The sequence below is a fragment of the Mixophyes fleayi genome, chromosome 7 (genome assembly GCF_038048845.1).
Source record: "Mixophyes fleayi isolate aMixFle1 chromosome 7, aMixFle1.hap1, whole genome shotgun sequence".
Lineage (NCBI taxonomy): Eukaryota > Metazoa > Chordata > Amphibia > Anura > Limnodynastidae > Mixophyes > Mixophyes fleayi.
Window position 1 is genome coordinate 103,496,903 of NC_134408.1, and position 26,067 is coordinate 103,522,969.

Sequence of the window (26,067 nt, forward strand, 5' to 3'; positions counted from 1 at the left end):
TACATTTACCCCGTAGTATCAGACTTAAGATGTTTGTAAAAAACACAAAGAAGGAGATAAACAAAAGAGTTTACAAACCTCTAGAACCTCTAAATATAACATCTCTGCATAACTCTATTCTCCAAGAAAAGAGCTTTGTGGAAATAGTCAAAAGAGGATTTAAAAGGGGAAAACAAACAGTCCATGCTGACCGTGAAAATTTATAGCAAGGTTTCTTAGACAAACTAAACCACCTGCAAGGCCAAAGGACAAACAGTGAGACTCCTCCATCCCCAATTGATTCAGAAGGAGATACTAATATTGATCTTTTTTTAGGTTTAGCCAGGAAGACCCCACTCCCACCGGATAAAAAAGAACACGGAATTAAGGTCAACCCATGCTCCGTGCGTGGGTTCAAAATAGGAGTGAGGAGCCAAAGACGAAAAGGGTACGCTCTCCTTTAAGGGGTGACAAGAAAGACAAACAGCAAAATATGAATGACAAACTTCTAGGTCCATCAAAAACACAAACATGTTGGATGACAAACAGTGCCATATTTGCAATGTAAAGATTGTGAGGTAGGAGTTATTACTTCAGAGAAGCTAAGAGGTCCATATTTTTAATACAACAAAGGTAGATCCTTTTGAAATGTTGATACAGTTCATTTACAGGGAGCTGTGCAGGTGGTATATCTAGTTAAACATCACACTAAATATAACTGGGAAAGATATTAGAATGCTCCCTGACAATCTGCCAGGATATTTAGCTATAAAACTAATGCCATGAATATTACTATTTTATACATCTAGGAAGTATTTTTAGGCTAAACGAAAAAATACAATATTAGTACCTAATAACCAAGCTATTATTACGTCCCTAATTGCCAGAAGGCAAAGGAGTCATGTGTACTCCCTGGCCACACAGCTACCAGGTCACGAAACTGGAGACATGGGTCACATATAGCCTGGACATATATTCAGTGCAAATGCTTGTGATTCAAATACATTGCTGCATTCCCACCTGATGGGACCAGGGCTACATGAGTCTGATCTACTGCCCCATGACGTGTGGAAAGTTAGCAATGGTAACAAACTGCCGCTTTATGGGCACAAACAACTCCTAATTGAGTGGCAGATGTATGAATTGCCTGAGCCATGACCGGAACGCCCGCAGAATGACCTTCAGCACACAACTGAAGGACCTCTGGGACATCCCTGCCGCACTTCCACATTGGTCTGCAAAGACCCAGTAACGTAAAAGTGCAATACCGCCAACAGTTTGGTCAATGAAGGTATTGCTGTCGGGATGTGACGCAGTGGCTCAAGGTCACTCTGCACAATGTGCAGGGTGTTCAGGATGACATCAGGTGGGAGCCAATAATGATGGACCACCTCAGCATCAGACATCCTAAAGAGGCTGACACGTGGCCTGTAGACATGCTTCCTGGGCCGGCGACAATGGACTAGTTGCTGGTTTTGGAGGCATTGACGCCTGTTGCCAGATGTGCCTCTGCCACTTCTAAGAAATGCTATATTTGAGAGAAGGATGTAGAGGTTAGAAAAATATATTACCTCATGACTTTGAAACTTTCATGCCTGTTTGCACAATAAAGATTTACAGTATACTTACACCTACAAGTGGGATTGCAAGACTCCTAATGGGACTGTAAAAGAAAAAAAATATTTTTAAAAAATAAAACAGGAAAACGCAGGTAGTCATTGCGCCACATCACTAGGCCAAAACATTAGACAAATTCAGAAAAAAATGCCTCTTCTTACTCTACACCTCCTCCCATTGTGACCTCCTCAGCTTATTTGGGCTCCAGTACCACCTGTATGCTGGTGACACCCAAATCTATTTTTCTTAACCAGACCTTTCCTCTTCTCTCATGCCTCCTGCTGCCTCACAGCAATAACACTTTCTTAATCTTTATGTTTCAAAGATTGAAATAATTGTCTTCCAACCATACAGGGCTCCATCACCTCCCCTCTCTTTCTGTTGATAACACTATCCTCTTCTCTGTCCTTTAATCAGCTGCCTTGGGGTCATCCTTGACTCCTCATTCACCTTTAAAGCTCACATTCAGTCCCTAGCCAAATCCTGCTGTTTCCACCTCTGGAATATATCTACGTTCCATCCCTTTCACACCATAGAAGCTACCAATACTCTTATTGGCAAGTATAAACTCCTCATCCTCACCTACAAAGTAGTTAGCCAATACTCCCTGCCTACATCTCCAAAATCATCTTTACCCCCACCCTCTGCTCTGCCAATGACCGCTGCATCACCCATCTCCAAGAATTTGCCTGGGTTGATATTCACGTCACATGTGGAGTGAGCTCACATGCCCTGTCAGATTAGCCTCTGCTCTCCAATGCTTTAAGCATGCTTTTAAACTAATTTCTTAAAGCCTTCACTTTCCTCCTTTGCCTCTGCTTTCACCTCCACTTCCTCACATGGTGCCACTATAATTTGTTTCTTACCATTTCCTTTAGGATGGGGATCTGTATTGCACACTAATAAAATTTTTGGTTATCTGAATTACATGTTGATCATTAGACAGTTAGGCTTTAATTTGTCTACTTGCCATCAATGAAAAAGCTCTGCGTTTTATATAGCCCTGTATATGACAGGTTCAGTATTGTAAATTGGTAAAGAGAATGAGGCTCAGCATTATTAGATAATAGATTCTGTATTGCATATCTGTGACCATAATGGGGCTTTGTGTTTTATATTGGACAATGAATAAAAGTCTTTGCATTGTATATTGGTCAATATAATTGGTCTCTGTATAGTATAATGGTAATCAGGTAGGACGTTTTTGTATATTATTCATAAGATCAGTCTCCATATTGTACACAGGTCACTGGATTATTTCTTATGAAGGCCTAAATGTCAAAAATACTTGCATCATTTGCCAACTGTAAGCACTGTCATTGCTACTGTACTCAATTATGTTATAGTTTTTGGATATTGTGATTATAGTACAGATGAGCTTACAGATATATGAATTTCGATGTAACTTACAGCTTAGGATTCTACAAATCTTTGTAAATAGAGTTTGAGAAACAACTAAAATGTCATGGCACAATGTTTATTTCTTACTGGTTAATGTTTCATGACCAGGGTCATTTTATCTATGAATGCATGGAAATACTCACCAATCCACCATATATATCTGCAAAATGAACTATCATCTCAGTTCATTATGGACAGAATTTAAAGAAACTATTTTTAAGGTATTTACTTTGCGCTAATTTTACACATTTGCACAATATATTATAAAAAGGTTCCCTGTGGGGATGATGCCTCACCAAACCATCTATCCAGAGACATTTGACTGAGAGTATTTGCTGAGACCTTTAATATTGTGTGAGCTACAAAATGGTATTGTGTTTAATCTGTTTAGGATTTTGGCCTCAAAAAAAGTGGCATGGTATTCTGGTCTTTGTGTAAAATGATTCTAGAAAACAACATAGTGTAAAATCTCTATTCTATAAGTACATGATTTTTGTGGTGAGTCAATAATTTGCTATAATTATGCTAGATGGTGCTGTTGTTGCAGTTTTGTATGGAGAATTAACTTTCATGGCAAAAAGAAATGTTTTCTTACATTCATGTTGCAAATGTAAATATCCAAAGATAATAATTTTTTCCACATAGCTAACTTTGTTTTCCTATCTATTAGATAACATCTTCTTGTATATTATGTATACCATACCTGTAATATCAATCAATATGTAAACATTTTATGTTTAAAAGCTTTTATTTAATGAAATATCCATATTTTTATACTTCAGTAATAGTCCATTGCACGTCTAAGGGATCCCACTATGCTGTTAACAGCACCCCAGTCACTGAATTGCCTATATTCTACGGGTTTCAGGTAATACTGGCGTCCCCTGAAGTTGGGCTCTTCATAAAAGATTCAGTGTCCTTCAAAAATATTGCAGGAGTGGATGTCATGGTAACGAAACTGCTCATGAACATTGGAACAGTCATCAGTAAAGTCCATAAGCTGTCCCTTGTAATCTTCTCTCTCGTATACTTTTATTCTGTATGTGCCCCTGTGCTATTGGGACAAACAAATAAATGGAAAAAGATAATATAATAAACTTTTAATAATAAATTCTATTGAATAAGAGTTCTTTCCAACAATAAAGAGAATAAAAAAATAAATATGTAAACATTTAGGAAGATATTAATTATTGTTTTAAATCTATATATTTGCATAGTTAAGTTACAAATCCAGAATATTTGCTTGTACTTCATTTTATTAATCTATGAAACATTATTTTTAAACACATTTTTCTACTTCTATTGTGTTAAGCAGGATTTTTCAATTTTGCAATAAAATGTGTTTCTTCCCAAATGTCTTTTTTTGTGTTGAGCTCTGACATTTTAACAGGTCAGCATGGTTCAGATATAATCATAAGCAAGGATGTGACTATAGGTGGTGCGGAAGGTGTGGAAACTACCAGCCCCAGAAGTGGAATTGCTGGGTGAACCCCTGCACTAAAGGCCCTTGCTCCCTCCCAAACCCTCCCTGATACTCTCAAAGTGCAGCGCTGAGGCCTCTTCAGAGACTGTGCATGCTCAGAAGACACCCTCACTCTGCTCTTTTGGGCCCGGGAGGCTAGAGCACCATTGCCGAGCCCCTACCCAAATTTTACACCTGGTGATGCACTGTTCAGCTCCTTATCAGCAGACTGTTATTATATACATCTTCATGTGATACTTCTAGAGGAAATCACTTGGATTGAACATAAGATCTTTATGCCCCTTTCCATTCTTATTTTGCCTCTTTTTTGATGCTTTTGGGCTGCTATATAGAAACTTAGACATACAACCTGTCACGAGCCGCGGCGGTACTCACAGCCGTTGCGGCTCGCTTCCTGTGCCCTTTGGCGTCCCGGCCGTCACCTTGACGACCGGGACGTCATTTCCAGTTCCTGCCCGGCTGTTGCCAAGGCAACGGTCGGACGCTTCTCAGCTGGCGCTGCGTCCCGGCGGTACTAGTAAGCCGGGCGCATGCGCGCAAATTAACACAGCCTGTGGGCTGATTAATTTAATTAGTATAGGGGCTGTGTGAGACTCAGAGCTAGGCTCTGATTGGTGGCCTTTGGTATTTAGGGCAGTGAGGTCTGCAGCCTCACTGCCGGTTATAGCGTTCTGTCCTCAGTTCTGCTGCCTGCTTGTTCTCTCTGTTGGTTATTGCTACCTTGGATTGACTACCCGTGTTTTGACCTGTGCTTGTTCCTGGACCTTTTGAACCTTGGCTTCTGACCCTGACCTTTTTGCCTGGATTTCGGATTTTGCTTCTTTTGCCTGTGTGTCTGGCCCTTCGCTTGCCCCTGGATTTTGTACCTGTGCTAGTGACCTTTGACCTTGGATTCCCTCTTCACTACAGCCCGCCAATCACTCCACTCCTGGGTCCTCCTTTAAGTCAGTATACGTTACTCGACCCTCGGTCGGCCCGCAGCCAAGTCTGTCCCCACCACTAGGGGCTCCAGCGAACACCGGGCCTTCAGAGTAGTCCCCGAGTTTCACTGTACTGGCTTGGGAGTTCCTAACACAACCCTAGTTTGACATTGTAAAGGGTCTGTCTGTATCCTACATGTTTGTATAGTAAGCTTCCACAATACATGGGCATGTCTATGTAAATTGCTGAAGTGTATAATTTGATGCTCGATTTGATATTTAGAAGCACTTTTTTAATGAAAACTTAGTATATCATAGCTCCTATTTTGTAGAGTTGTCACTATTTCTGTACTGATTTATTTGTTTGATAACCTCTCTAGGAAATATACAGAATGTTATTTCAAATAAACAAATCCACCTCTTTGCAGTTATCAAATCTACATTTGCTGAGCAGTTTGTATCTGAAAATTAAATGTTTAAATGTGACCTTTTCTTTCATAGAATAATGTTCCTTTTTTTTTTTTTTTTTTTTTTTTTTAACATATCTCTCCTTTTATAATCAATAACAATATGTTTTCACTTCCAACTTTTGTGGCTATAAAAGCACATAGTGCCGTACTGCTCCATGTGTAAGGCCGTCTATCAATACACTATACTATACCCTTCTTTGAAACTCATACTTTTCTGTCTTAAATTTTCATTTTATAAGGTATGTCTCTTATAAAGCATAACAGTCCAATAATTATTTTGATTAAATACTGTTATAAACAGGTGTGTAACAATAGCCATAGTAGCTCATATGACTGCTCTGGGGCACAAGGGGACTGGTGACATTCAGGCCAACAACATATGAGTGCTTTATGCAACTATGTTTATTAGCTTAGGGAACTCCACACTTTTACGTTGTGTTTTCCTGTACATAGTAGACAACATAAGTGATAAAATCCTGAACAAATCTGTGTTAGTGTGTCAGAGTTTAAGTTGTTGGCTATGTAATAAAGAGGGAACGGGACTATGATGCTTCTTTATTGATACTTACACCATGAGTATAGATTATGTATTCAAAGATCTGAAAATAACCAAAGCATTAATTTATTTTCCTACTTTTTTTTTATATGAATTCATCATTCTGGTTTCTCTAGCAGGTCATGCCATACTAATTCAATGGTATATTGTCCATCAAAATTACTTTTCTCCCTGTAGCTTGTGTGATTACTCATCTCTTGTTCATATTATTATTAACTCTGCAGTCACTTTTGGCACCTAATGAGTGTGTCCCTCTAGCATTAGTTAGTTATCAAAGCTGACAGGATTAATGTAAGTGTCTGTACTGAAGAATAAAAATAGATCTGGTCACTAATTTATTCTATGGAAACAATACAAAACAAAGATGTCACACAATTTAACAAACAGAACACATGGAATGAATAACCTAGCCATTGATGGGATTTATTGTTGCGTTTAGAGTATTTTACAACTAATTACCACTTCATGAACTCTTCTGTATATTTTTGATCTTACCTCTGGGATGACACGGCATGAACGAATGGAGTCATTGAATCCCATCCAGTGCTTGCAGTCAGGATATTCACCTCTTTTAAGGAAGTACTGATAACCCCTGTAGTTGAGGTGTTCATAGATCATCCATGGTCCACTTTCTACTTTAATGGAGTTACAGCGGTTGAAGTATGAATGTAGATCGGAACAGTCAGAGCTGCACTCGTAAAAGCGGCCCTGGAAGTTTTTGTCTTCGTAAAAGATGATCTATTAGAACATTTAATAGGAACAGGTCTTAGAATAGGACATATTTGCACTTGAAAAACTATTTTGTTAAAAATAATACAGCACTGATGCAGGATAATACATTAATTGTAATTGATTGTGACTTTGTCAGTTTTTTCATGATGTGATTTGATTTGAATTATTTAACTTTCTCATTTTACTGAACTCTGAGCAAGCTTTGAATGTTGAGAGGAAGCACAGTTGAGTTTATATTCAACACATCTCGTGCTTGTTCTGCATACATTGAACAAAAGAGGATGTAATCTGCCTAGTAGGGTGAATTTACAGTTCTTTATACTGCTTTATTGTCTGTAATGATAGCTTTTTGTGATGTACTGTACAGCATGTCTTTGTATAATACAGAATTAAAGCAATTGTTATGTCTCTTTTAAAAGGTCCTGATATCCTGATATAGGGTATATGTCAGCAGGTTTTCTCATTTTTTTGGATGCTTAATGAGTCACAATTGATATATCAATGGTTCTGTTTCAAAGTTCTACCTATGATTATATTAGTTTCTGTGTACAATATGCATATTTCATTTCTTCTTTCTTTGCAATACCAACATATAACAAAATGCTCTATGTTTGCCAAATACATTTTCCATGAATTGCCTTCTTGTCCCTCATCATCATCAACATTTATTTATATAGTGCCAGCAAATTTCGTAGCGCTTTACAATTGGGAACAAACATTAATTAAAACAATACTGGGTAAAACATACAGACAGAGAGGTAAGAGAATCCTGCTCACAAGCTTACAATCTATGAGACAATGGGAGTTTAAAACACAAGGGCATGTAAAACATCATATTGCACATTGGACCAGCTAGAATGCAAAGGTAAAAGTATTGAGTGGGCTGTGTGATCAGTCACACAACATTTTGGTCAGAGTGTTGTTGTCTTGTGTTAGCTGTGTAGAGGGTGGTAATAGGGTAACCTAGGGAGATTAAGATGTCCCTCTTTTAATTTTGTCACTGGTTTACAGCGTTCCCTTCTCTGAAATTGTATATTCAACTAAAATAATCCATCCTATTATGTTTAAATAAAATATGCTAAAATATTTAATGTTTGTAATAAAAGGACTGCAAGTAATGCACTCAAAACCATTTAGAAATCATGACATTTAAACTCAGTTCAAGTAGATAAAATAAAAACAATATTTAAATGGTATGTGTCATTAGTTTTACCACCAGGGTTTCCAATGCCTAAAACTTATGCTGCTCTGCTCTGTACTCTGGTCACTCGGCACTGTGGGGGTCAACACATTTCTCTTGTAGACCTGTGCAGTTTTTCTTTAAGGTAGAACTATGTTCTTATTACTATACGAGTTGAAAAATAGTATTACAAATGGTAATGGTGCGAATGCTAGAGCAGCCTATGCTGCTATGGGGGCTGCTAGTCAGAAGGGCCTGGCGATACTGGTCATTTGCTTCCTAGATCTCCTCACAGGGGTCAGCACACAGGCAGTGAATCCCCATTTAGGTCCTCTATTTCAGAGCTGAAAGCACTAGTGTTGCTTCACTGTACATGCAACAAGCCACTGGACATGAAAATTTGGTGTGAGGCTTCAACTCTGCTCTTTTATGGGCCCGGTGATTGTATATTACACACCTGCTAATACATAATGCTTTAATATTTTGCGCCCACTCAGCAATGTGTTACTGACTACCAAATACATTCAAAAAGCCCATTGTCTGTGTCCATTGTCTGTCCCACAGGTCACTTTTTCTTTAATGGCCACTATTACCAGTGTGTGTGTGTGTGTGTTCTTGTATTACTATAGTTGTTGGGACATTGACCTGTTTACACACCAACACTGTGAAGTCCCCATAAAACTGATTATGCTAGTCAATGCAGAAGACAATGCTAATATACCCTGCATCAAACTCTGGCCTGTCCCAACAAGTCATTTTGTATGACAGAAAGTGTTTGTGTGTTTATGTCATGGAGCACTCCATCACTGGCTGTCAGTGGAACACAGATTACATACATTAGATAACGTGTCCTTCTCATAAAATCACCAGGGTCCTCCGTACGCTGAGGAATGATGGAGAACAGCACTGCTATAGTGGAAAATGCGCACAATTTAAAGTTGATCTATGAGGCAAAATTCAACGAGCTGATCAAATCAACTTACTTAAAAACACTGACGTCCTCAAAATTGAACATGCCTCAGCTCTCACCTTTCACTGAACATGTGAAAAAGATACACTTGTATCTTAATGAGAAACATCAGGTATCACAGCAACATTACTTGCAAAGGTCACCCTGGCACAGATGATTAATCAAAGAAGGGAAGCAGAAGTTACGAAGATGATGTTATTTACCTTTTCTACCAAAGATTCTTCAGATCTCCACAAAGACCGTTTTTTCAGAGCTTGAGAACAAGATCTGCCAGCGCTTCACAAGAATTGAAATCCAAGGAAAACAAGGTAGGAAAGTTCCAATCCTGCTAACATCAGCAATGCAAAAGTTCAATGAACCTTCTTGCAGATAAGTCTGAAGAATGTGGATTGGCCTCGGAAAATGTGTACACATTTGCAAGACCAGCTGCTTTGTCACATTTCCGAGGCTCTGATTGCATACACTTCTTTGCTCAGGAATGTAAAGCTAAAAATCCCCAAACACTGTCTTCCAGGAAGTTTCAAAAGTATGCTGCTACTCTTTCAAAAGTTTTCAACCACAACAACACAAAATTGGGTCACTTGGCAGACTTCATTGGCACAACATCAGGGCAGTACTAATTTCTCCTAGAAGGTACCCTCAAACATGTTAAGATCATGATAAGATTTTTTATGGCTCTTGAGAGGGGAAGACTGGCTGGATTCAAAGGCCAGAATATGGGAGAAATGAAAATTGATCCAGGCGAAAGGTTTGAAATCTCATATGCAATATGTGGATTAAATCTTTAGAGAAAAATAATTGCCATGGCTGCACTTTTCAAATGATTTTATTCACTTGTACATATTACATTAGTTTAAAGAAGTGCACCTAACTTTCATTCATCTCTAGTTTGTTTTATTGGGAGTTAGACCACTCCTCTCAGGTGCTAAAAGCTTAAAAAATGGAGGCTCAGGGAAGGTTTAATTGTGACTCCCTGAAAATATATTTGGTTCACGTGTTATGGACTCACCTACAGGAGATGCCTTGACGTTGACGTTGACGTTGACATGTGAGCTTTTCCCAATTTAGCTAACACATAGTGATTTAAATAATGCTTGTTTTTTCTTTTAGCTTACCTTCTAAATAGGTCATTTATAGTTCAGCTACATGATGACTAGTCATAATGACTAGATCATCAATCCTCTGAACCAAAGAGACAAGTGGGCAACTTTCCTTTCAGAAAAAAGACAATAAAAGGACACATCACAGGTCCAAAACAGCACCAAAGATGGATTCAAAGGTTGGTGTTGCACACTGTTTTTCAACTCAAAGCATGTGGTTTTCTTTGTGTTTTGCAGATTCATCTGTAATGAACAATTTTGCTTTCATCCAGATCGTAAAGAAGTGCGGAAAAAAACGAACAGATCCAGATAAAAGCTATAAAGAAAAAGAAAAATTGTTGAATATGCATCGGTTTTCCATGACTACAACCTTCTTGACTAGCTCAGGCTAGGTATCGGTATATGCCTGTGTATGGATGTCCTCAGATGGCTTGAATTAATGAAACAAGGGGGGGTCTAATGTTCATCGTTTCTCATGTTGCAATAAAAATATGTGCTATGTGCATGTGTGTAAAAACTAATGCAACTGGACCCATGTAAAGACAAAAGAAATATCAAGACAAGTCCTCTTGTTTCATGTCCCCCGGGACTTTAGGACACAGTTTTAGGTCAGATTGCAGACTAATGTAGGGACACATGATGGGAGAAGGAGCAAAAAGATCAAAGACTGCAGGGTAGATGTAGATGCAGCAAGGACGGTAATCATCATCAGGACTAGAGTTAGTGTATCTGAAGGCAAAAAATCCACATATGCTGTTTCTCCAAAGGAGCCACACCCTCTGAAGGCTCCAACCCCATAAATAAATGATAAAAGAAGATCATCAATGACAATAGTATGTCTAACAATAATAGGTGCCCTTGTAATAGTCTCAACTGTGCATACATTAATTGACATATGTTAGGCTTATTTGAAATGTAGCTCAGTCTTGAATTTCACCTAATATTGCAGTGAGGTATATAATATAATATATAAATATTAGGAGACTAGAGGAGCCACAATGGTGCAGTATGCAAAATCAAAATGTAATAATATTTGTTAAAAAATATACTGTCCAATATAGTATGTACAGAGCACTTATCTCATGTAAGATGTCTATAGAAGTTATTCCCCAGTATTGACACAAAAAATAAAAAAAATACTCATGGCGCAAATTAAATATACAAAGCCAAATCTGAGTATTAAGTTATAGGTCTCACTGCTGTATAGGAAAACTAAATCATTCCCAATAACAAGGAAATCAGACTTCCCCAGTATTGGATTGAAGACCGGCACCATTGATCAGCGCTGCCTTTAAAATCAGAATGTTGTCAAACTGGAAAGCATCCTTATTAGTTTTGCCCACAGTTGGAGAGTAAATGCACACTGCAGCAGGAAGCCAATCCTATGCGTTTCATATATCCTATATTGGATGGTGTCAGGTGCCATCCCTGCACATTCAGGAAGTGTCGGGGATGGATGCCCTTCTCCTCCGAACAATCGTGTCCCGGCTTGACCCCTGCATTCCTGACTCTGCGTTTGCCTGTTCCTCTGCTTCTGTATTCTAGCACAGTTCGTATTGCCCGACCTCTCTCTAGTCATCTGACTGGTGGCTACGTTGGAGTGCGGCAACCTGCGTGTCTCTGCCGCGAAGCCCAAACCTCCTTGCGGGGGTCCCTAGCGAAGACCTGGGAAACGTTAGACTCCGCTCCTCCTAGACTAGCTGCGCCAATACCAGTAGGTGAGTCTGATTCTCACAGCTAGTGTGACAGTATACTCTGGCCATGTCAACAGAGGAGTCGCCGCCAGATTGGAATCACTTCAAACTGCGTCTCAAACGGAGGCCATTGCCACTTCTGAGGTTACTTTGTCCTCCCCGGTTTCCACTACAGCCTCCACTACCTCTCTATGGCTTCCACCTTCTGAAAAATTTGATAGGGTTCCCAAGAAATGCCAGGGCTTTCTGAACCAATGCCTCATCCATTTTGAATGTAACTCTGCAACGTTTCCATCTGAGCTTGTTAAATTGGCATTTATTATCTCTCTCCTCTCTGGGCAGGCTTTGGCATGGGCCTTGCCCCTATGGGAACGCAATGATCCTCTGTTGCAGAGCGCCTTCTCTTTCATCGAGGTGTTCTACAAGGTTTTTGATGAACCAGGTCAGGTCACCTCAGCTGCTTCTAGTCTTCTGAATCTACGCCAAGGTTTGCAGACCGTGGGACAATACACGGTGGAGTTCTCTACTTTATCCTCTGAGTTGAAGTGGAACAATGAAGCACTAGAAGCTACTTTCTGGCAAGCCATGGCGGATCGGGTCAGGGATGAGTTGGCATCCCGCGAGCTTCCAGCAGATCTAGATTCCTTAATCTCTCTGTGTGTCAGAATTGATCCGCGTTTTCTGGAACGCTCTCACGAACGATCTTCTGCCAGATGTTTCTCTCCTTGGCTTGCTCCTCTTTCTTAATCCCGGTCCCACCGAGGAGACTATGGAAATAGGACGATCCCATCTCATCCCAGAGGAGATAGAGAGACGCTTCAAGCAAAACCTGTGTCTCTATTGTGGTGAATCCGGTCACTTGTTATCTACGTGTACCAGGAGGCCGGGAAAAGCCTCCTCCTAATCGGTAAGAGGGAGGCTGGTTTAGGGGTTAATCTAACTACTCCCTACATCTCTTGTAATCCAGAATTTCTGATGACCATCTCATTGGATACTTCTGCCGGCCCTCATGCAACATCTGCCTTCGTGGACTCCAGCTTTGCCGGTAATTTCATCTCCACCACTCTGGCTTCAGAACTCCAAATCTCCTGTCAAGATCTGCTGCAGCCTTTCTTTGTTATTTTTTTGTTAAGAAGAAAGATGGGACCTTGCGTCCTTGCATCGTTTATTGGCAGTTGAATGGTATAACAATTAAAAACCAGTATCCCCTTCCACTCATCACAGAATTGTTCGACCAGATTACCAGCTCAAAGGTCTTATCTAAACTGGATTTCAGAGGAGCGCATAATCTAAACCGCATCAGAGAAGATGATGAATGGAAGACTGCCTTCAGTACTCGTGAGGGATATTTTTAATATATTGTTATGCCCTTTTGGCTTTGTAATGCCCCAGAGGTTTTTCAGTCCTTCATTAATGAAGTCTTTCAAGATCTTCTCTACCACTCTGTGGTAGTATAGTTAGATGATATATTGATTTTCTCTCCGGATCTCATCTTCCATCAGGACCATGTCAAAGAAGTCCTTACCCATCTGCCAGCTAACCGCTTTGTTCTGTAAACTCGAGAAATGTGTATTTGAGGTTTCCCAGATTCCCTTCCTGGGAATACATTTACATTTTCTCGGGTTCTGGCTTGCAAATGGATCCTGAAAAGCTGTCTGCAGTTGTCAATTGGCCTAGACATTTACCATTAAAAGCGGTGCAACTCTTCATCAGTTTTGCTAATTACATAGGCAATTTATTATACAATTTTCTACTATACTCTCTCCCCTACAGCCCTTAACCGAAAATCGGCTAATCCTAAGAACTGGCCTTCTGAAGCTCTTTCTGCCTTTGACTCCCTCAAAAAGGCATTTTCCGCGGCTCCTCTCATTCAGCCCAACCAAGAAAGGCCTTTCTCCCTTGAAGCAGATGCCTCCTCCATTGGCATTGGAGCTGTACTCTCTCAGGAATTCTTTACTGGGACCTTTCGTCCTTGCAGATTCTTTTCCAGGAAGTTTTCCTCTTACAATTGAAATTATGGTATTGGGGATAAAAGTTACTCGCGATCAAATCCGCTTTGGAAGAGTGGCATCATCTGTTGGAAGGAGCTATTCACCTGGTCACTGTATTTAATGACCACAAGAATCTCATTTACCTATGTGATGCCCGCTGTCTTAACCCCCGTGAAGCCCGTTGGTCTTCTTTCTTCAGTCACTTCAATCTGAGACTTACTCACTGTTTGTGAGAAATGAGGTGATTTTAATACCTTGTTTCATCACATTTCTCCCACTTTTTTAGCCCTGTTCCAGGGTGACTCTGGCTTGCCACACGCAAACTTCCTCTCCCAAGTCCAAAGTCTCTAGCCTAATTCACTCAATTGATCTGCTGGGTTATCACCTGGGTCCGGGGGGATAGTGGGCCACAGTCTATAGTTTCTGAGTTCCATACTGGTGTCCCAGGAAGATGGGCAAAACAAAATCCATGGAGGAAGAGGCTGCTTAATTGAACAAGTGGCAAGGAAAACAGTACATGACAATATGTCCGGTGGCACTACAGGCGAGAAAGAAAGATGCAAATGCAACACAGGCAAAAGTGTAAACATAATTTTTAATGCCATAAATTATAAATTAAACACACATTATTGGTCACATACATGAACTGCCGAGGGTTGGTAAATTTTAGCCCAGGGGGGCAAGACTCAACTCAGCAGCCTGTTAGGAACATTTTAAAAGAAAAAAATAGAGGTGGCCCAGTGACCCTGCCCAAGGTAGTCCACCATGGGACAGGCCAGGGGAGCAGTTGCCCTGCAGCACCCCAGTCTAGCCTGCCCCTGTACATGAAGGATCTGTCATCTGTAATACATTGTGTGATTCAAATAAAATAGATGATGCAAAATCAGCGCCTATGGGTTCACCTGCAATGTAAACTCAAGCATCCCTAGTTATAAAAAAAACAATGCCTAGCGCACTCTAAAGTACGAGAGCCTTACGGCACATTTCAGTAGTTGGATGCAGTAATACGCCGTTCCAATGTTATGTGACGTAAACGGCTTGCGACCGAATTCATCTAGCTACATATCTTGGCTTCCATATATTTATGGATTCTAGCTACATATCTTGGCTTCCATACCTTGATGAATTCAAGGGTGCACAACTCATAAATACATGCATAGAACATGGAATGCAAGGTGCGCTCAGAATGTGTGCCCTAATGAATCAGGCCCAAAATGTTTCTATGTCTAAATTAGATTATTGTTAGTCTTAAATTAAACCCAGAATAATGTATGCTAAGATCTCAAAATAATTCCAAATATTTTTACTGATACATATAACTCAATGGAACAAATATGTTATTAATTTGAAATTAATAATTGTACTTAAAATGTTTTTCCACTTGCATTGAAAGGTCACATTATACGTAGGGATCATAAACATTTGGAAAATAGAGCACAAAAGAGAACCATGTAACGTACCCAACTACAAATAAATAACAATATGGGGTCTATGCATCAATTAGATGTGATGCAACTAAACATGCATCGCAGCACATCGCAGTGACGCATATTTATGCACCGCTTGAATGCATCATGCCAGGGTTACTCTGGGAGCCCTGGAGAAGTGGCCCCTCTCCTGCAATCTAATTTTTCTATTTACTGGCAGCTTGCACTGCCGGTGAAAGTGCACACAGCACTTCCTCTCTATCGGATCCTGAGATGGCTTCACCTGTCTGCACAATGCAAAGCTTATCAAAGCTTGATGCATTGCATAACATCGCAGTCCCCATAGTAATCTATGGGGACTGTGATGCTGCACAATACTTGCCAAAACGGAGGAGATTTCTGTGAAATCTCCTCTGTTAGGCAGTTAATGTATAGCAAACATACTTAAAATAAGTGGAAACAGTAGTTTCCGCATCTTTTAAGTGTCAATAAGCTTGATGCATAGACACCTATGGGAGAAAAAGTGAGAAAGGTATATTAACATCTCAAAAGAGGAACAAAATCTATGTCCAATTTCAGTCCCAAAAGTGTAAGTGTATCAATCTGATAAATGACAAATGTATCGCTTTTGCTAACAATAATTTCCTATTACCCCCTCTCAATCCAACTGTCACATGTTCACTAGCTTTGAACTAAAATTATATTCAATCCTTGTGCTTTTGGAAACAAATGTCACAGTCATCTTTATTATATACACTGATCAGCCATATTAAAAGCACTAAAAGTGAAGTGAATAACATTAATTATTTTGTTACAATTGCACCTGCCAAGGAGTGTGATAAATTAGGCAGCAAGTAAACAGTCAGTACTTAAAGTTGATGAGTTTAAAGCATGAAAAAATGTAAGGATCTGAGCAACTTTGAGAAGGGCTAAATTGTGATGGCTAAATGACTGGTTCAGAGTATCTCTAAAACAGCAGGTCTTGTGGGGTGTTTTCAGTATGCAATGGTTAGTACCCACCAAAAATAGTCCAAGGTAGGTCAACCAGTGAAGTAGCAACAGGGTCGAGGGCGCCTAAGACTCATTGATGTAGGTAGTGAAGGCTAGCCTGCCTGGTCCAATCCCACAGAAGCTACTGCACAAATTGCTTATAAAGTTAATGCTGACTATGGTAGAAAGTAGAGATTTCACTGACCCATATGTTTTGGTTTTGGATCTGTAATAAATTCGTGTTTTGGTTTTGGTTATGGCAAAACCACCCTTGCGTGTTTTGGTTTTGGATCTGTATTTTTTAGAAAAATTGCTAAAATTTGCTAAAATCACAAAATTTTGTTCTTTGTTTTGTTCCTACATTATTATTATTATTAACCTCAATAACACTAATTTCCAGTCATTTCCGGTCAATTTTGACCACCTCACAGGCCACAATATTATTTTCAAACACTTTCGGATAAAGACTGCAGCAAGCTGGCTGAATGCTAAACAACAGAGCAACGGCATAAACACACAGCATTTCATAGCACATCTAGGAAACATTGCCACACAACAGTGACAGAAAAAAAAGAAAAGTGGTGCAAGATGGAATTGTCCTTGGGCCCTCACACTCACTCTTATGTAAGATATTGAAAAGGACATGTACAGTTTAATAAACCAAGCACTCCAGCGACAAGGAGTGCCACTTTGTGGCTGAAGTGCTTGGTTTGTTTGGGCCCCCACAAAACAAGCTACCAATAGCTTAGCTGCTTAAACCCAACAGTGCTGTAAATGAACTATACATTATTAAACCATGTCTGCTCGTGCTGCATCTTTAATCTCCTTCTCCTCTGTGGATACCTCCCTCTCATGCCTGAAGAACTGCCAAACCTATGCAGATACAGGAATGGATATTACAACTGGAATGGCATTAGATCTGCTTCAGACAGACTGTGACTGGAACATGTGGGCAGCATGGAATCCGTCATGTTGGAATACGCTGCATTGAACAGAGATTTAAACCAATATATAGATACAGTTGAGGAGACCATACTTAAAGTTAAAACGTTATCCACCGAATGAGATCCTGGATTTAAGAGAGCTTGTAGATGAGAGATATACTGCGATTCAAAAGAATAATACAAAGGAGGCCCTGAGGCAGGATGATAAATATGTCTAGTTTAAAGAACAGCTAAGAGACCTGAGAAAACAAATGGGCGTGTCCCCGGCCCCGCAGATGAAGCTTTGGAAGATGAAGACGAAGAGATCGCCATCACCCAGAGCACTCCTATAACACAGTTGGAGATGGTGAACCCAGTGAAAAACAAAGTATGTGGTCACACGTACGAGAGAGAAGCATTTGACAGGATGATTGAAAACAAACTTCAAAATCCACCAGGTGTCCAAAAATTGTGATCACTCTGACATGAGTATATCAGATTTTTTTGGATGTTGATAGTAGGATCAGGTGGGGTTGCGGCACCGGGTCAGGAATTTTGGTCAATTCTTTTAGAGTAGACCAGACCAGAAGTCAAAATGTTGTGCCGAGTCATCTGCATCATCAATGGATGTCTTAGGAAACCTACGTTTTATAGCACATCTAGATAACATTGGCACACAGTGGTAGCTGAAAGGAGAAGTGGTGCAAGATGGAATTGTCCTTGGGCCCTCCCACTCACCCTTATAATGGATCTTAAAAAGGACTTGCACACTTTAACAAACCATGCACTTCAGCGACAAGGAGTGTAACTTTTGTGACTGAAGTGCTTGGTTTGTTTGGCCCCCCACAAAACAAGCTAACAATGGGCTTATGGTAGCTAATGTAACAGTGCTTTTTAATGAACTCTACAGTGGCAAGATATTGTTGTCATCATCTTCAGCCTCATCGGTGTGTACATCATCCTAACACTATATTAATTCATCGCCACAGGAATCCACCATTAGAGAAGTCTCTGTAACATAAATGTCAAAAACAAAATTTTTTAAAAAAAGCTTTTACCTTCTTAAAGAAAAAAACACATATTTAATAAAGGTGAAGCATTACTGTAGAAAAACATAAAATTGCCAAAATGCCAGTTTACCTAAAATATTAATAAGCATTCCAGCATCAGCTAGCTTCCTTCTCTCAGCTAGATCTCAGCACCTGCAATGTACACTGTCATCATCCTCATCCTCATCAGTGTGTACATCATCCTCACACAATACTAATTCATCCCTGCTGGAATCCACCATTACAGAAGTCTCTGTACTTTGATCCAGTAAAGGCCTTCCCTGTGGAATGTGTATCATTTTGATGAACATTATCTTTTCCTCATTTTTAGGAAGTAGCCTCCTATGCCAATCGCCGACAGCAAGGTTCTTGGCTTGCTGAAAACTCTTTCCGAGTACACACTAGAGGGTGAGCAGCTTAGGTATTGCAAAGCGAGTTTGTACATGGGTCTCCAAATTGCCTTCTTTCCTCCCAGTATATAAAGGGACTGTCTGACGTGTCTATTTCTATGCTGTCATTAAAATAATCCTCCACCATTCTTTGGATGTTGATAGTAGGATCAGTTGGCATTATGGCAGAGGTGCCACAATTTTTGGGCAATTCTTTTAGACCAGACCAGATGTCAAAATGTTCTGCTGAATCATCTGCATCATCTTTGGGTCTCTTAGAAAAGTTAAGTTTTTTCCTATCAGCAGTAGCCTGAGAAACTGAAGGGGAAGGGACACCGTTGTGTCACGTACAACTTCAGCTGTCAACTTGCTCACCAGGAGCTCATTGCATCTGTTGTGATCTGGGAAAATTGGAAATAAGGACAAGACATAGCTCTTAAACCTAGGATCAAATATAGTCGCCAAAATGTAGTGATCCGATTTCAAGAAGCTGATAACGCTTCAATGCTGGTGAAGCAATTAAAGTACTTCATCCACAAGTCTGACATACTTAGTGTAATTTCTTTGTTTCATCTCCTCCTTTAATTTTTCAAGGTGCTTTTCCAAAAGTCTAGTTAAGGGAATCACTTTTCTCAAGCTAGTAGTGTCTGAACTCACTTCACATTTGACTACATCTAATCGTGTCAGCACATTGCACAACACGGAAAGTATTCTCCACTGCGCTGGGCTAAAATACATCCCCCTTTCTTTCACAATATCATGACTTGTGGATTAAGCATGGATGGCTTTTGGCTGTTTCTCCATCCTCACAAGCATATAAAGTGTGGAAATATATTTTGGGTGACATACAGCATCTCCTGTAGGTCCCTGTCATTTTTCAAACAGCTTTGTACCACCAAGTTGATTGTGTGAACAAACAGGGTCTGTGATGGATTTCACCCCGCTGTATTGCCCTCACAATATTGGCGGCGTTATTAGAAATCACATATCCTCAGGAGAGTTCAAGCAGGATTAGCCATGTTGCAATGACATCCCTTAGTTCTTGTAACAGATTGTCAGCTGTATACGTCTTAGTGAAGCCGCTGATACACAGAGCAGCCTGTCTCTGAATAATCTGACATAGTTGGGTACATACTGCTGCTGTTCCTGTTGGTGAAGGCGAATCACCAAACCAGTGGGCTGTCACATTCATATAATCTTTGAGTAGATCTCATCAGATCTGTGGTTAAGTGCACAGTGGGTAGAATGGCATTTTGTAGCCCAATAATTACATTTTATAGAACCTTCTGGTAGAGGTGAGGAATTGCTTTTCTAGTAAAATGGTGTTGTGATGCAATTTGGTAACAGGGACACAGGACCTCCATTAACTATCTAAAACCAACTGTATTAATTGCAGAAATTGGACGCAGATCTAACACTATCATAATCGCCATGGCGTCTGTGATTCACTTTGCAACTGGGTAACAGCGGTCATACTTGCTTCCTCTTGCAAAGGATTGTTTAACAGTCAATTGTTGTAAACTACTAGTAGTCTTCTTCTTGGTCTACTTCTGGGGTGAAGATCCACCCCCAGCAGCAGCAGCAGCAGCAGGACTAACGCTCAAGAATTCTTCAGAGAAATCCTGGATAGGGGAGAAGTCATCTAGCCTTAGCAACTTGGATGCAGGACTAACTCCGATCACTAGTGAGGATATTGATGAGGAAGGTGTTGTCGTTGTGGCTTTACAAACGCTACAAATGGCTAAACAACTGTCGACAGAATTGGGTAAAAATTATTGTACACATAAGAGGTGGATTTTTTGACAATGGCCTTCTTCTTATCACATACAAAAACTGCTTCCACTTGTGCAGGGCTTACACAAACAACATCATCCTCATCAACATCCTCATTAGCGCCATCATCAGCGACACAAATATCCCCCTCAATCCGTTGCAAATACAAAGTGGTATCCTACATTTGTGTATCACTGGCTACACTAAAAGGCATACCGCTGACAACCTGTTTGAACAATATTGACGCCACCAATATTGTGAAAGCATTACAGCAGGGAGAATTCCATCATATTCCCTGTTTTGCTCACACAATCAACTTGGTGGTACCAAGCTTTTTAAAAAATGACAGTGACATGCAGGAGAAATATTTCGGGACAGTTTCAGCATTCGGCACTATAAGTAGTCACCTGTGAAGTGAGTTCAGACATCGTTAGCTTGAGTCAAGTGATTCCCCTAATTATACTTTTGGAAAAGCAGCTGGAGAATTTGAAGGAGGAGATGAAACTAAACAATTCCGCTAACTATGTCAGACTTGTAGATCAAGTACTTTATTCGCTTCGTCATGATCCGAGAATTATCAACATCTTGAAACGGATCACTACATTTTGGCAACTGTGCTTGGTCCTAGATTTAAGAGCTATGTCTTCTCTTTCTTTCCAACTGACCCAGATCTCAAGAGATGCAATGAGCTCCTGGTCAGCAAGCTGACAGCTCAAGTGGTACATGATACCATGATGTCTCCTCCCTCAGTTTCTTTGGCAACTGCTGCTAGGAAAAAAACTTAGCTTTCCCAAGATACCCAGTTGTGATGCAGATGAGTCAGTACAACATTTTGACATTTGGACTAAAAGAATTTGCCAAAAATTGTGACAGGTCTGTCGTTAAATTAACTACAAAGTCCACAGGGAAGGCCATTACCGGCAATTACATCAAAGTACAGAGACTTCCTTAATGGTGGATTCCAGCGGGGATGAATTAGTATTTTGTGAAAATGATGTACACACTGATGAGTGTGATGATGATGACAGTGTAGATTGCAGGTGCTGGGATCTAGTTGAGAGAAGGGAGCTACCTGATGCTGGTATGCTTTTTAATATTTTAGGCAGAATGGCATTTTGGCAATTTTATGTTTTTCTACAGTAAACATTCACCTTTATTACAGAGGTTTCATTTTCTTTAAAAAGGTAAAAGCTTTTTTTACATTTTTGTTTCCCTGACTTACAACAACTATGCACTTGAACATACACTTTAGCACATGACGTGGAAGTGTTAGTATTATTATGACTGTGACTGAGAGTGATAAGAACAAAGTGACTGAAGACTGGAGAGTGACAAGAACACTGTTACCCCTGATTCTGTGTGACCAACTGCACTGAGAATGGAGAGTGACAAGAACAATGTGACTGGAGACTAGAGAGTGACAAGAACACTGACACTCCTCCTGTTTCTGTATGAGCAATTGCACAGAGCAATGTGACTGGAGAGTGACAAGGACACTGCCACCCATCCTGTTTCTCTATGAGCTATGGCAAAGTACAATGTGACTGTAGACTTTTAAAAACACTGCCAGCCCTATTATTTCTCTTTCAGCACTGACAATGAACAATGACACATAGGTTGTAGACTGGCAAGAAAACTGGCACCTTTGCTGTTTCTGTGTGACCTATAATAACACAGTGCAATGTGGCTGGAGACTTTTAACAACACTACATATGGGGCTGCGTAGCATAGGCCCATAAGCAGCGTATGCGTAAACAGTGAGGGTGCCCATGCTGACCCCTGTCCACCAGCAAAAGTGCCTACAATGGGCATGTAAGCGCCAGAACTGGACCATGAAGCAATGGAAGAAGGTGGCCTGGTCTGATGAATCCCATTTTCTTTTACATCATCTGGACAGTCAGGTGTGTGTGCATTGTGTACCTTGTGAAGAGATGGCACCAGAATGCACTTTGGAAAGAAGGCAAGCCAGATGAGGCAGTGTGATGGTCTGGGCAATGTTCAGCTGTGAAACCCTGGGTCCTGGCATTCACGTGGAAGTTACTTTGGCAAACAGCACTTACCTAAATATTGTTGCAGACCAAGAAAACCCCTTCATGGCAACGGTATTCCCTGATGGCAGTGGCCACTTTCAGCAGGATAATGCACCCTACCACACTGCAAACATAGTTCAGGAATGTTTTGAGGAACATGACAGAGAGTTGAAGTTGTTGACTTGGCCTCCAAATTCCCCAGATAGCAATCCAATTGAGCATCTATGGGATATGCTGGAAAAATAGTCAGAGGCATGGAGGCTCTACCTCAAAATTTTCAGTACTTATTGGAACTGCTGCTAATGTCTTTGTTCCAGGTACCACAGGACACCTTCAGAGGTATTGTGAAGTCCATGCCTTGATGGGTCAGAGCTGTTTAAGTGGCACAAAGGAGACCTACAGTAGGCAGGTGGTTTTAATGTTACGGCTGATCTGTGTATATTGTCCAGGGAACGTTAGAGCAGTATATACTGACTCTAGGCACATTTTGGCTAGACCAGAAACCAGTATTGGAACAATAATGGGTGCATGGGATGCAATAGCTAAAAGGCCTAGAGAAGAGGGATCCAGACAATGCTCCACTCTGTTCTCAATGGAGCAGAGCAGAGTGGAGCATTTTATCGCTCCTGATGACACACCAAGCTGGTGCATGCATACTGGGTATGTGCGCTTGACCATATTTTCTCAGAAGATCACCACTGTTCTGCTCTATTCAGAGCAAAGAGGATTGTCAAGGAAGTGAAAACGGCAATGCTAGATGCTAGAAACCGAAGATTCCAAATTTGCTTTGATTGTTTAGCGCCATACAGCTGTCATAGGAAGACAGAAACCACAAACAAGGCAATAAAGGGAAGGTTGATGTCACCAATCATTGTGTATGGGAATGAGCCTGACTGGAATAATTTACTGAAAACTAGGGGTGCAGCTGCTGCATACAGTATTGTGGGTGTGGATAGGCAGGTAGTCTGCAATGGCTGTAGATCCACCCATACATTCACTCACTATCATCTGAGAACAAGCAAAGTGAAGCTGAAACAGGGCTTCAATGCAAAAACGCAGGTCCCATGCATCCTTAGAAGAGTAGAAAAGGAGCAGCTGGAGGAAAGCCGGCATTGCCGGAGAAGTGAGACCGGGTGGATTATATAGTGTTTCGCCCTTGTCTTCAGTAATGCTGTCTTTCCTTCAAATTAAGCATCCAAATTTTAATATTATTTTTGCATGCTTGGAACAATGTAGAAAAATTTAATTTCCTTTAGATCCTGGAGCTGATCCGTCAAATCCACAAACATCAGGAATAACCTCATTCCCAAGAGACACCAAATTACCCTAAAAATGCCCATGAACTTAAATGACAGCTTTTGATCCCATCATTCACTGAAAATTTCCACCCGAATCTGCCCTTCAACAGCTTTTTAGTGAAAAAGTATCTATTTTTTTATAAAGGTACAAAAAAATAGACATAATATATTACATTCTGGTGTATTGCATCGCAGTAAAGCTGTAATCACAATGCACCGATAAACATAATCAGACATACTTTTTACTACAATACAAAATATAAGGTACAAGATATGACATCCTACACTGTATATCAAATGCTGCACTAACCATGAATCACTTTAACAACACAGCAGTTTCCAGTAAGCAATGGATGTGAGGGGGGGAGGTAGGTGAAGAAGGTCCGGGATCATCACAGCCCGGAAGCTTTATTGAAGGACAGACACATCTACAGGGTGTATAAGTTAAAGGCTAGACATTTCAACAAAAACTTCAAACAGTGATGGGGAATGGGATGAAGGGTGTAAGGAAGGTGAATCCATAGGCTGAAAGCTTTACTGAAAAACAAACACATGGGGGAGAAGGGGAAGGAGACAAAATCAATCATCTTCCTCTTCCTCAGGACTGTCAATGGTGTCATAGTCTCTTAGCAGGCTGTAAATCAGCCTACGACAGACCTAGATGGCATCTTCTCTCTTTTCAAAATAAGGCAATTTCTGGCAAGCCATAAAGCTTCCTTAAACAGTTCATAAGGTGCCAGGCCTCCTGGATTGCCCCAAGAGTATGGGTCCCAAGAAATAATCCATAAAATCCTGAATGGTCCTGGATGCACTGTCCTTAAGTTTATGTTCCAAGGCATCCAACAGTGCCTGTGTAGTGGGACAGTCCTAAAATAATTGCTGAGATATTTCCCTTTTGGTAATGCAGAAGAAAATATCTGCACAGGTTCTGGGAGTACATAAATGTCCTGAGAGGCAAACCCCACTGAATTGCCATCCATGCAATGTCTTTATGTCTATTTGTCAACCTCTTAGAAAACCACATTCTCCCAAAAATGTTTAGCAGTTGCTGCAGGAAGACATGGAATAGACTCGATAACAAATTTAGCTCTGATCAGCTTGTGGATAGTCTTGGCTTCCACAAGTCTGATTTAAGTCCCTCCAGATGGTATTCCCTCACAAATTGTCCATCGTTCAGGTAAAACCAAGGTGTTGTCCAGTTGTAAGGAGTTGTCCCAATTATCCCAGCCAAGGACCCTCCAAAGAGGCAGCAGGAAAAGGCGAGACATATAAAATCCAGCTGAGCAATCAGAGTCCTGCAGATACAAAAGCAGATATTGATAAATCCCTCAACAGGGAATATCACTGTGGGCGCTGACCAATCATTATAATACCTCCAGTGTTAAATAATTATAGACACATAAATATAAACAAATCCACAGAATGTCCAATCATTTTTTAATTAATTGCTGTTCCTTAAAAGGTTGTTGAGCTAAAATCTTATTGTTCAAAAAAGACAAAAAGAAAATAGGAGGGTTTTAAAGAAGTGCATTCAATTCATTTAGACTCCAAGACGCAACCATATAATAATACTTGTCAGTATGTGTTAAAATTTAATTATTTTAATAAACATTGAAAAACATAAAAACATAAGTATGAAGGAGATAACAATCAGGAACCAGGACGATCATTTGTGTTAACCCACAACTTCTACCCTTTTAGTGCACATATGGGGAAGTTTTTATTGATCAGTTTTTAATCCCACAGTTCTTTCAATGGCTACTTTATAAAATTTAGAGCAATATAGCTCTCATTCATTTGAGCAAAAAAAATCAAATACACAAATTAATGAAAAAACATAAATGCCACCATCCAGTATGCTTTTAATGAAGCCCGTTCCATTCAAGATCTGTGTAGCGTGTGTTGGCGGTGTATATCTGCTGCTGTTATACACTAATTCAACTACTTTAGCTTTCTGAATTTCTGACTTCCATAGGGGGAAATTTTCCTGATCAGTAATCAACCATAATTATATCAATGGCTATTTCGGGAGTCTAGAACAATAATGTTCTCATTCAACAGACAATTGCACATATTATTAGAACATAAATTACCA

The 26,067-nt window shown here is 40.2% G+C and overlaps 1 pseudogene; it reads right to left on the reverse strand.

The window, feature by feature from the left end:
• Positions 1-3,775: 3,775 nt before the first annotated feature.
• LOC142098541 (gamma-crystallin 2-like) lies at positions 3,776-7,811 on the reverse strand (annotated as a pseudogene).
• Positions 7,812-26,067: the final 18,256 nt, after the last annotated feature.